General features: G+C 41.8%; 1 protein-coding gene across 1 annotated transcript in view; it reads left to right on the top strand.

The window, feature by feature from the left end:
* The window catches only part of Dcbld1 (discoidin, CUB and LCCL domain containing 1), an 80561-nt gene extending 68656 nt beyond the window's left edge, over positions 1-11905 (top strand). Inside the window, exon 12 of the transcript XR_006638972.1 lies at positions 11846-11905. The gene's annotated coding sequence lies outside the window, so the exon portion shown is untranslated. The remainder of the gene's footprint in view (positions 1-11845) is intronic.
* Positions 11906-13104: the final 1199 nt, after the last annotated feature.

The following is a 13104-nucleotide window of genomic DNA, read 5'->3' as shown; positions in this document are numbered from 1 at the left end:
CAGAGATATTTGCTCAATTCATAATAGCTATGAACTAGAATCAACCCAGGTGCCCATCATTGGATGAATGGATAACCAAGATGTGATACATCTGCATGATGGAATTCTACTCAGCAGTAAGAAAAAATGAAATTGAAATCTGTAGAAAAAAAAATGGTCATTCTTGGAACAGATCATTCTAAGTGAACTCACACAATCACAGAAAGACAACCATCACATGTTCTCACGCATCTGTGGTTCCTAACCTGTATCAGCCAGAGTGGCTGTCATACCTGAATAGCATATTGAGGCTTAGACAATAGTGAGGTGTGGTGGTTTGATTCAGGTGTCCCCCATAAACTTCAATGTTCTGAATGCTAGGTTCCCAGCTGATGGAGATTTTGGAGGTTAATGCCTCCTGGAGGGAGTGTATTGTTGGAGGCAGGCTTATGGGCGTTACAGCCAGTTTCCCCATGCCAGTGTTTGGCACACTCTTCTGTTGCTGTTGTCCACCTTATGTTGGCCAGGAAGTGATGTCCACCCTCTGCTCATGCCATCATTTTCCCCTGCCATCATGGAGCTTCCCCTCGAGCCTGTAAGCCAAAATAAACCTCCTTTTCCCACAAGATGCTCTTAGTTGGGTGATTTCTACCAGCAATGTGAACCAGACTGCAACAGTAAAGTAGTACTGAGGAGTGGTTTTCCTGCTAGACACCTAACTGTGGCTTTGGCCTTTTGGAGCTGATTTTCAAGAGAAATGTGGAAGGACTTGAAACTTTGGCCTAATAAATGCCTTGCAGTGCTGTCAGTACAGCTTGATTGACTATTGTGGTCAAAGCTTGCAAGACCTGAATGCAGTAAGAACTATGGACTGTGAGGTTTGGCTTATGAGGGTGAGAAAGAGCTTTGTATGAACTGGGTTAGCAGTTTGTGTGAAAAGCTTGCTGTAATGCCCATGTCCTCAGAAATTGTGCAGGGTTGCCTTGCATAGAAATGAACTGGTTTTCACAGAGGGATACGGCACAGAAAAAACGAAGTATTTGGGCCTAAACTGCTGCCTGAAAATTGTTTGAGAGATTACATCCATTGAGATTGATCCAGCCGACCTGTACTGGGGCAAAAAGAAGAATGTAGACTCTTTGGAAGGGGCCTGAGTGCTCAAGAAGTATTTTGTTCTTCAAAATCTGCTTTATTCCCCACTGAATTAACAAATTGGCACCCTACCTGGTATTGTGGAGTACAAGACATGCAGGAAAGAGAGGGTTATTGATTTTGCAACATGGTCTTGTGTTTTGGAAATGGCCATGGGCAGTGTGAAGCAGGTTTGCTGGTTGCCTGCATGGAGATCCTATAGGGCCATGAGGATGGACCATGGATTGCAGTGGAGACTCAGTGGAGATGCTAGGACCATGAGATGGCTGCTAAGGAAAGCTGCTGGCCCCAATGAAGTTTTCCAGGACTATGAGTAGCCTAGCTGGAGGGGCACAGTTAGCATGTCAGAGACTTGTTGCTGGTTAGAATTATTGGACTTGGAGATTTGTCACTGGCTAGAGTTGTTGGACTTGAAGTTGCAGAGTTTGATGTTTTCCCTGGTTGTTTTAAATCTTGTATTGGTTGAATTTTTCTTTGCTATGCCCAATGCCATCTTTTGCAGTGTGAATGTTTATTCTGTGCCATTATGGGTTTGGGGGGGGGGATTTTTCTTTGTATTATGGCTCAGTGAAAAGGTCTTGGACTATGGGGTTGTTTGAACATCATTGGGATTGACAAAAAACTATGGGAACTTTTAAAGTTGGACTGAATGCATTGTATCTTACATCATGTATGGATATCAGTATATGGGGGTCAGGGATGGAATGTGGTAGTTTGATTCAGGTGTCCCCCATAAACTTAGGTGTTCTAAATGCTGGGCTCCCAGCTGATGGAGATTTTGGGATTAATGCCTCCTGGAGGGAGTGTATGGTTGGGATGGGCTTATGGGTGTTATAGCCAGTTTCCCCATGCCAGTGTTTGGCACACTCTTCTGTTGCTGTTGTCTACATTATATGGGCCAGGGGATGATGTCCACCCTCTGCGCATGCCATCATTTTCCCCTGCCATCATGGAGCTTCCCCTCAAGCCTGTAAGCCAAAATAAACCTCTTTTTCCCACAAGCTGCCCTTAGTTGGGTGAGTTCTACCAGCAATGCAAACTGGACTGCAACAGGAGGGTAGGGCTTGGGGAAAGGGAAAGTTGGGGGGGGGGGGAGACCAAAAAACTGAACCTAAATTGAACTGGTACCATAGAATCCTATATCCTAGAAGTCAGATTAAATGATGGAACCCTCAAGAGGACCTTAGGCAGAGCATCTGAATCAAAAGGCCCTGGAGAGGGTGAGATGAAACCTAAGCTTAAATATTTCCTATTTATCTTCTCTTTCTTTTTTATTTTCTCTTGGCTATAGCCAAGGATGTGGTTTACATACAAAATAAGCTGTTGATCAGAGAGACCTACTAGATCTCCCAAAACAAGACAGGCTTCTGTCAGAGCACTTGATTATCTACCAGAGATTAATGCTAAGACCCTACTGCTGAAGACAGCATACACTGACAGCACAGACCATGGAGAGACCTGGTTGAAATCCAGAAAAGAGCCAGTCCCAGACAATTGGCCCATGTAGTGCTGGGAGGCACTACATGAGCTACAGAGCAAAAGTAGCCAACATCTGTCCAAGCAACTCAAAATCTAAGTGACTCAGAAGCAAACAACCTGATGTGATGCTTGCACAAGTTCAATAATGACACATATCAGGTAAACAACTGCTTTTGGATTGGCTAACAGATCTATTCACCGGAAAACTGTTGAGTCCTGAAAGGCCCAGGCATGAGGCCTAGTGGAACTTCCTGAGCCTAGCTGAAGTTTGGCGACCTGTCTCTGGCCAGCTAGGACTCAGCAAGACGCCTAATGGCTTCTGGCCTGCCACCTCCATGCAGGAATTGAAATTACCATTTTAGTAGTTATACTTTACTATTGGCCCTTACCTCTCCCCCACCCATTGTAAAAATCCCCGCCTTCATCCCCAACATGATATAGGCAACTGCTCATAGCAATAAAGTGAGTTTTTTCTGTGAGTTCCTGCTTCGAAAAGACTCCTGACTCAGTGTGATTTTTCTCTGGTGGCTAGGAGAGGTTTCTGTGTCATCATATGCTCATCTACCTCCTTAACCCCTAGGGAGGAACCAGCAGGCCTGGTCCCTCCACAGCACTACTTGCCCGAGGAGGAGCCCAGCATCTGGCACCTAACATGCGGCTCTCAGAGTCCGGCAGACTAGTGCCCCCGTGAGAGGCAGTTGTTGAGGAGGTAATCGGTGTACATGTGTGGGTGAGCGTATGCTCATGAGTTATAAGGCAATCTTCATATTTAATGTGCTAAACTTTGCTTGTATAGCCTGTACTTACTTGTCGGCCTCTCTTTGTTCTCTTTCTCTTTCCTTTCACTTTCGGTTCACCTGTGGCTTTTGTATTTCTGAATGGGGCCTAGCAAGCTGCATCTGCAGCTTTTATATTTCTAAAGGCTTGTGCTTCTCTCTCTCTTGGGCCTGTAAAGGCAGGCAAGCTTTTTCTGCCATTAGGGAACTTCCCCTGGATCTGTAAGCTTCAATAAATATTCCTTCCTCCATAACTGTACCTGGTCTGGAAGTTTATCTCAGTGAACCTAAAACTGTCTGATGAACTGAGATGAACCTGACCACATAGATGTTAATCTTTTGGAACCTTTCTTTTGGAGAAATAGGCATGGACCTGGTGCTTACAACTGAAGGTGTTTTCTGGAGTGGTAAAGCCAAATTTTATGGACTATTCAGATGAAAGTTTTAAAATACTAAGTGCAGACAGCATTAAACTTCAAGGCTTGGCTTATAAGCTTTCTAAGAGGAAAGACTACAGGGGATTTCATTGGAACTGGGCTACTGGCATAAGGGCTGGCTGCGTCCTGCTGCCCAGGCCCAAAGAGTGAATCAAGGTTAAATTTGCAATAGACTAATATGCTTAGATAGAGATATTGGACTAAGAGATTTAAGATTTGGAGGTTTTTTTTGTTGCTGTTTTGGTTTCTCGAGGTAGGGTTTCACTCTAGCGCAGGCTGACCTTGAATACCCTATGGAGCCTCAGGGTGGCCTAAAACTCATGGTAATCCTCCTACCTCTGCCTCCGAGAGCTGGGATTAAAGGCGTGCACCACCATGCCTGGCTGAGACTTAAGATTTTAAGCTAGAAAACCTCAAACAAGTTAAAATTTCAGACACTTAGACTAATTTTAGGTTATGGTCATTCAATTTACATTGTTTTAGTCTCTCCTTTCTATGCCTTATACCAGTTAAAAATGTTTACTCTGTGCCTTTATATGATAGAAATGTTTAACTTGTTTAATTTTACATATCATAATATCTTAAATTAGTCAAGACTGTGGAGACCTTTAAAATTAAACTAAGTACAATTTATAATATATGATAGTTATAAATCTATTGGGAGCCAGGGGCAGAATTTGGTAATTTAAATAGATGGCCCCCTCCTGGCAGCTTGTGCCCGACCCTCCCCTACTGGGAATTGGCAGACAATCCACCTCCTAGGAGACTGCCATGTGGCCCCCTTGTACTGACCCAGGTGGGGACAGGGGAGAAGTCTGCCCTCTCGTGGTGACTGGGCTCACTGACCTTTTCCCGCACCTACTGGGCATCGGCACATGCCAAAAAAAATCAAAACATGCCATTAGTCATATGCTTCAATGTTTTGCCACTCTCAGACTGCCTGATCAAATTAATAATTAATTAAAATTAATATTGACCCCTACTTCATAAGTAAGGCCTTTATAAATTTTCTCCAGTCCTACAAAAAATTTCACATTCCACAGACATCCCATACAACCCCCAGGGCCAGGCTATTGTTAAAAGATATAATCAGACTCTCAAGTCTCAATTACAAAAACAAAAGGGGGAATCCTTACCCCCACATGACCAACTAAAAAGGCATTATTTACCCTAAACATTTTAAATTTTTCTAACAATTTATAATGTGTGATAATTATAAATCTACTGGGCTCCAAGGGCATAATGTGATAATTTACATAAATGGGCCCCAATATATTCAGTTATTAATCTTAAAGTGTGATGGTGGATTTCAGATTTCAATCTAAAGTTATGCAAAGTGTGCCTAGCAGGAGTTCGTAAAGTGTGCTGTGGCTTTAGGCTTTAGGCTTATACTTTTAATGTCTAACTATCCTTCATACTCACAGCTTTAAAGCAGCTCCTGAGAAAGTTCAAACTGTGCCTCCTTTTAAGATCCTGGGCTCAATACTTACCCTAGATACAGTTTCACCTGTTAGACACTCTATATACTAGGGTTAAAAGTTAAAACTCATTTGGAGTGTCATGTAGATTTTCAATGGATTTGTATTACTTCAAAAAAATATAATGACAGTCAACATCATTGAAAAATTACATTTAAGAGGCATTTGGCATAATAATAATATTTCCTTGGATCCAATTATGTTACATTCCTAGATTTTTTCTTTGCAAAATAATCATCTTACTTTTGATGCAACTAAAGCTGCTGATGACTTAATATCTGCTTTTAAGTCTACCTTGCCTGGATGGAATTCTCTCACTTCTTGGATAGGAAGCTTTGCTGCTATAGGTGTTTGTCTTTTACTTATTCTGTGTCTACTGCCCATACTCATTAAATGTCTTTTAAGATCCTTTATGGATATCCATACAGAAGTACATGGAATACAGTTATGGACCCGACCCTGGCTTCCTGAGACATTATCTTAAAGTCCCTGAAGAGGCTAGTAGTAAAAGATGGGTAAGATTCTCTCAAGTTAGGTCAACCTAAGACAGGGCATGAATGATGGAATTCATGTACTGATGATGGATAAGGCCCAAATATGTTAGAGGACACCCTAAGGCAGACACAGTCTTTCTGCACCAAGGCCCAGAAGGGCCCAGTTCATAAAAAAATAAATAAATAAATAAAAAAGGGGAAATTGTTGGGAGCCATTTGGCTGGACTTGTATCCATAGCTCTGACCATTTGAGAGCAAGACTTGAGCACCTACATGTAAGCAAGATTATACACATTCAGTGTTACTGATAAGAGCTGGCCATTCCTTAATATTTATGTTTATATTGCTGAGATCAAAGGGTTTGTTTGTTTCCCAACCTTGGAATAATCTTTTATACTGAGAAGTGATTGAAGTACAAAATCTCAATAACAAAAAGGAGTTTTTTGATAGAAACTTATGTAAAGCTCATGGAATTTTTGTCCATGGAAAAACTTTGCAAAAAAGAAAAGGACCCATTTGTGTAACAACAAGAGAGCTAAAATATCTGGGCCTCCCTGGCTGCTTGCAGTACAGTTGCCCACACGACCTTAAAAAATTGCTCAGACACCTTCCCCATCCCCATCCAGCTTTTCCCAATGTTTCCTCTGGGCATTTAAGCCCCACCTTCCCCTAATAATACTTTTAACACAACTGAGCCCAATGTTCAATGCTGCCCGCCTTCTGGAATGGTTTATGTTTATGGAGGCGGAATGGCCTATAACTTTCTGTCCACCAACTAGACGGGCCCTTGTGCCCCAGCCACCTTAATTCCAGATGTAGCTATCATTCCTGGAAGCTAGATTGCCTAGATGAGGTAGTCCTACAAAACTGGAGAGGACTAGACCTACTAACGGCCGAAAAGGGAGGTGTATGTTTGTTTTTACAGGAAAAATGCCGCTTTTATGCCAATAAATTGGAAATTGTCCAGGACAAGATTAAGAAGCTCCAGGAAGACTTGGAGAGGAGGCAGTGGGACCTCTAGGACAGGCCGCTGCAGATGGGCCTACATGACTTCTTACCCTACCTTCTCCCTCTACTTCGGCCCCTCCCCCTCGTTCTCTTTCTCCTCCTTCTCCTCACTGTCAGACCTTGTGTAATTAACAAAATTACACAATTTATTCACCAGTGGCTAGAGGCAATAAAACTTCATCAGGTCGAAATATATTATCACGGGCTGGCAACTGAGGAATTAAGTTCCTCAGATAACCCACTGCCACCTCCTCTGCCCTCCATGTGACCAATGACGGGTAAGATCTCAGACTGACTGAGACAACCTAAGACAGGCTATGGAATGAGTTCTCAGCGAGCTTAACACATGGTACCCAATGACAGGTAAGATCCCCAGAGGGGGACAACCTAAGACAGGGGCCATGGTGACTAATGCTCTTACAAAAGAAAAGGGGGAGATGTTGTGCCCTAAAAGGCCCAGGCATGAGGCCTAGTGGAACTTCCTGAGCCTAGCTAAAGTTTGGCAATCTGTCTCTGGCCATCTAGGACTCAGCAAGATGCCTAATGGCTTCTGGCCTGCTACTTCTACTCTGGAGTTGAAATTACCATTTCTATAGTTACAGTTTACGTTGGCCCTTATCTCTCCCTCCCCCCCCCCATCTTAAAATCCCCACCTTCATCCCCAACATGATATAGGCAACTGCTCATACCAATAAAACAAGTTTTTTCTGTGAGTTCCTGCTTCCACAAGACTCCTGATTCATTGTGGTTTTTCTCTGGTGGCCAGGAGAAGTTTCTGAGTCATCATACAATCATCTTTCTCCTTAACCCCTTGGGAGGAACCAGTAGGCCTGGTCCTTCCACAGCACTACCTGCCTGGGGAGGAGCCCAGAAGAAAGGAAACCACATTTGGAACTGGGAAACAAGTGAAAATCATATCCAGATAATTATTTTGCTTTCCATTGTCAAGTTCCCACTAATCTTGGGCTATAAGAGGGTCTACACACTTTAAATTCTCCCCATGGGATATACTTAACAATGAGGAAGGCCACTTCAGAGAAGGGATAGGGATGAAAGAAAGGATGGTACCAACATGTGTTGTTTACATATTAAATATGTCCATATGTAATAAAAATTTTTAAATACATAAAAAGAAAAGAAATTAGAGAGTTCACCAGTAAAAATTTTAATGCTTCACCTTAAAGCCTTGGATAAATTCTCAACAAAACATTGGCAAACAGAATATAAGATTATATCAAAAAGATCAATCACCCTGACGACAGGCTTCATCCTAGAGATGCAGGGATGGTTCAACATATGCAAATCAATAAATGCAATACACTACATAAATGGGATGATGAATAAAAATCACAGACCATCTCAATAGATGCAGAAAAGACATTCAACAAAATCCAACATCCTACATGGTAAAAGTCCTACAGAAACTGAGAAAGAAACATGTCTCAACATAATAAAGGCTATTTATGAAAAACCTACAGCCAACATATAGTCATAAGGCAAAAGTCACTTGTAAAAGGGATGCAAATTGAAAAGGAAGAGATCAAATTATCATTATTTGCAGATGATATGATTCTATACATACAGGGCCCTAAAGACTACCAGCAAACTGTTAGAGCTGATAAGCAATTTTAGCAACGTAGCAGGATACAAAATAAATACAGAAATCAGTGTCTTTTCTATATACTAACAAAAAACATGCAGAGGATGAAATCTGGGAATCACTCCCATCCACAATTGCCTCCAAAAGAACAACAAAAAAAAAGTACCTTGGACTAAATCTAACCAAGGAAGTGAAGGATCTCTACAATGAAAGATCTAAAACATTCAAGCAAGGCTGGAGGGATGGCTTAGCAGACAAGGCATTTGCCTGCAAAGCCAAAGTGCCCATTTTTGATTCACCAGAACCCATGGAAGCCAGATACACAAGGTGGCACATGTATCTGGAGTTTGTTTGCAGTGGCTGGAGGCCCTGGTACACCCATTTTTTCTCTTTCTCCCTCAAATAAATAAAGTCATTAATTTAAAAAAAATTAAAACAAAACAAGGTGTGTGCCAGTACACACAGCTTCTGGCACATGCCTTAAGAAAAAAAAAAAACAAAAAAACACTCAAGCAAGAAATTACAGAAGACAATAGGAAATTGGAAGACATTCCATGTTCTTGGATTAGAAGAATCAGTATTGTGAAAATGTCAGTCTTACCAAAAGTAATCTACACATATAATGCAATACCCATTACAATTCTAATGGCATTCTTCATGGACAGAAAAAACAATCCTAAAATTCATTTGGAAGGTCCAAAATCTTGGATAGCCAAAACAATTTTGAGCAACAAAAATAAGGCTGGTGGTATCACCATACCCAATTTTAAGCTATATTACAAGGCCATAGTAACAAAAATAGCATGGTACTGGCACAAAGACAGACATGTAGGTCAATGGAACACAATAGAGGACCCAGATGTCAATCCAGACAGCTACAGCCATCTGATATTTTTGTAATTTTTTTTGCTTTATTTATTTATTTGAGAGCACCAGACACAGAGAGAAAGAGGCATTGAGAGAGAGAGAGATAATGGGTGCTCCAGGGCCTCAAGGCACTGCAAACGAACTCCAGACACATGCACCCCCTTGTGCATCTGGCTAACATGGGTCCTGGGGAATCGAGCCTCAAACCAGGGTCCTTAGGCTTCACAGGCAAGCGCTTACCTGTTGAGCCATCTCTCCAGACCAGCCATCATCTGATTTTTGACAAAAATTCCAAATATATATGTACATATATATATTTTTTCCATTGGAGGAAAAACAGCCTCTTCAACAAATGATGCTCAGAAAACTGGATATCTCTATGTAGAAGGATGAAAATAGATCCTTGTCTGTTTTCATGCACACCTTAATATCAGACCTGAAATTCTGAAAGTGCTAGAGGAAAAGGTAGGGGACGCCCTTCTGTTGGGCCTTGAAAGGGCCTAGTGGAACTTCCTGAGCCTAGCTAAAGTTTGGTGATCTGCCTCTGGCCAGCTATGACTCAGCAAGACACCTAATGGCCTCAGGCCTGTTATTTCCGCATAGGAGTTGGAATTCCTGTGCACGTGTGCTTAGAACCAGTCATTTCAAAAGTCACGGTATACTATTGGCCCTTACCTCTCTCCCCATCCTAGAATCCCCACCCTTGTTCTCAACGCTATATAGGCAACTGCCTGTAACAATAAAGTGAGTTCCTGCTTTGACAAGACTCCTGGCTTGGTAGTGTGTTCCTGGCCATCGACACTCACCCTCCTCTTCAACCCCTTGGGAGGAACCAGCGGGCCTGGTCCTTCCTCAGCACTACCTGCCAGGGGAGCCTGGCACCCTTCAACATATTGGCATAGCAATGGCTTCCTGAATATAACCCCAGTTTCTCAGGAAATAAAACCATTAATCAGCCACTGGAATCTCATGAACTTACAAAGCTTTTGTACAGCAAAGGACACTGTGAATAGAGCAAAAAGACAGGCTAAAGAATGGAAGAAAATCTTTGACAGCTGTACACCTGACAGAGGATTAATATCCAGAATATACAAAGAACTCAAAAAACTAAATAAGAAATCAAACAACCCACTTAAAAATGGGCTATGGAACTAAATAGAGAGTTCCAGTAAAAAGAAATACAGATGGCCTATAAACATCTAAAAAAATGTTCTATATCCTTAGCTATCAGGGAAATGCAAATTAAAACTACTTTGAGATTCCATCTCACTCCTGTCAGAATGGCTATCATCAAGAGAACAAATGACAATAAATGCTGGCAAGGATGCAGAAAAAGAGGAACACTTCTACCCTGTAGGTGGGAATGTAATCTGGTACAAGCATTGTGGAAATCAGTGTGGATGTTCCTGATATAGATAAAAATAAATTTACCATATGACCCAGCTATAACCCTTCTAGGCACACATCCTAAGGACTCTTCTTACCACCTTAGAGATACTTGCACAACAATATTTATTGCTGTCCTATTCATAATAGCTAGGAAATGGAACCAGCCTAGATGTCCATCCATAGATGAATGAAGAATAAAGATGTGGTACATTTACATGATGGAGTTCTATTCAGTGGTAAAGAAAAACAAAACTATGAACTTTATAGGGAAATGGATGGATCTGGAAAGGATTATACTAAGTGAGGTAACCCAGGTCCAGAAAGCCAAATGTTGCATGTTTTCTCTCATATGTGGATCCTAGTTGCCAATGTTCATCCTTGTGAGTTGAAGTAAAAATTGGTAGCAGAGGATAGTAAGCTAGAAAATGGCTATAAGGCAGATAGAAGAGGGGTGGATTTAAGGGGATGGTACTGTATATATGAAAATATATGTATAGATTACTGTGGGTGGAATGGCCTAAGCAAGATCAGGGGAAAAGACTCAGTAAAAGGAGTATGGGGGAAGGGTTATTCAAAATTCAGGATATTGTGAATAAGCCACATGATAACCTACTTTTTTGGATAGTGGCACACTCTGATGCCATAGACTATTACTAGAAATATTTCAGTGCCAGGAATGGGATACCTTCCAGTGAGTTGTTGGCTAAGGAGTTGCCTGATACCCCAAATCATTACAGGCTATTGCCAAGTCTGTTGGGTTCCCACCAGGAATAGATGATAAAACCCTATTGTTGAAGAGTCCACATGCCTGGGCTGCAAGGTCACCACAAAATCAAACTCAGGCTGAGCTGGAAACTGTCTCCTGGTAGGACCACCTGACAGAAAGCTGGAAAAAGCTGCACCACATGTAGCCTTATGGAAGACAGAAGCCATCAATGATGCTACAAGCCTCAAGTTTGGCCAATCAGGCCATATGAGCCAATGGGTGCAATAGTGACATGTCTGTTATGGGGGAAACCAACTGCAAAAACAAAAAGCCTATGTTGAGGGAGGTCATGAGTATTATGAGTGTAATGCCTGCTCTTGTCTGGCTAAATGCATATATTATGCTGACCAAACTGCCCTGTAAGCAATTTACTTAATGTTCATATTCATATATTAATACTACTCTCACTTCTCTTTTCAGATGGTGATGACCACTGGAATGACCCAAAAGGCACCACAGAGCTTAGAAGATGTGATGGAGGAATGTTCAGCTCTGAAACATCTCCATCATACCTTCCAAGGCTCGGGGTTCATTATAGAAAAGGTGGCAGAAACGATGTAAGAGCTGAAGGAAGGGTAGGACTGCTTACAATGCAATCGACCAGACAGAAATTGGCCTTGAAATCCATGACTGTGTAGTGCCTACCACTATCTTCACAAGACCCTCATAATAGGAGAAAAAGATGATGACATCAAAATAAAAGAGATACTAATGGAGAAAAGGAGGAGATATGATGGAGTCTAGATTTGTGTAGGGGAAAGTAGGAGAGTGGAGGAAATTACCATGGTTTATTTTCTATAAGTATGGAAGCTGTCATTAAAAAGGAAAATAAATAAAAATAATAAAAAAGTAAAAAAATTGTAATTTATTTTTATTTATGGGAGGGAGGGAGGTAGAGAGAGAGAGAGAGAGAAAATGGGCATACTAGGGCCTCTACCTGTTGCAAACAAACTTCAGATGCATGCGCCACCTTGTGCATCTGGCTTACGTGGGTCCTAGGGAACCAAACCTGTGTCCTTTGCCTTTGCAGGCAAGTGCCTTAACTGCTAATCCATCCCTCCAACAGTTAAATGACATTTTTTTTCTTGTTTTTTTTTTTTTTTCAGGTAGGTCTCGCTGTAGTCCAGGCTGACCTGGAATTCACTGTGTAGTCTTGGGAGTTGCCTCAAACTCACGGTGATCCTCCTACCTCTACTTCCTGAGTCTGAAAGACTTTTTGATGAGTATAATCTGTCCTTTTAACCAAAGAACAGTGAGAATTTCTCTCAAGTTCATTACCTTCACATGCATAGGTTCTGACTTGGTTCTCAGTGCCACATATGAATTCCCTCCCACTGAGCAGTCCTCATACTCAATCAGAGTTTCTTCTCTGGTCCTGTATATTTGGTGTTATGTGTGCCTCCTGAAAGGTTAAAACCTTCCCTGAAACCTAGAGGGAGCTAAAGAGTTAATAACTAGCCTTAGGATTAGAAGGCCATGAAAGGAGACATCCAGTCCTCCCTAGACAATTCTACTAAAAAAGCCAATCTGAACAAATAATTTGATGCCTTATCTGCTTCCCTTGGACCTGCAGCTGATTCAGTCTGTTGGCCTTATGATCCTCCTTATAAGTTTGAAGTCCAGCCCAACTCAGTGCTCCAGCCTTCATCCCACAGGAAGGCTGCTGCCCCTCACTGTAC

The sequence above is a fragment of the Jaculus jaculus genome, chromosome 9 (genome assembly GCF_020740685.1).
Source record: "Jaculus jaculus isolate mJacJac1 chromosome 9, mJacJac1.mat.Y.cur, whole genome shotgun sequence".
Taxonomy (NCBI): Eukaryota; Metazoa; Chordata; class Mammalia; order Rodentia; family Dipodidae; genus Jaculus; species Jaculus jaculus.
The sequence above is the reverse complement of the archived record's forward strand: the minus strand, read 5'-3'. Positions and strand labels throughout refer to the sequence as shown.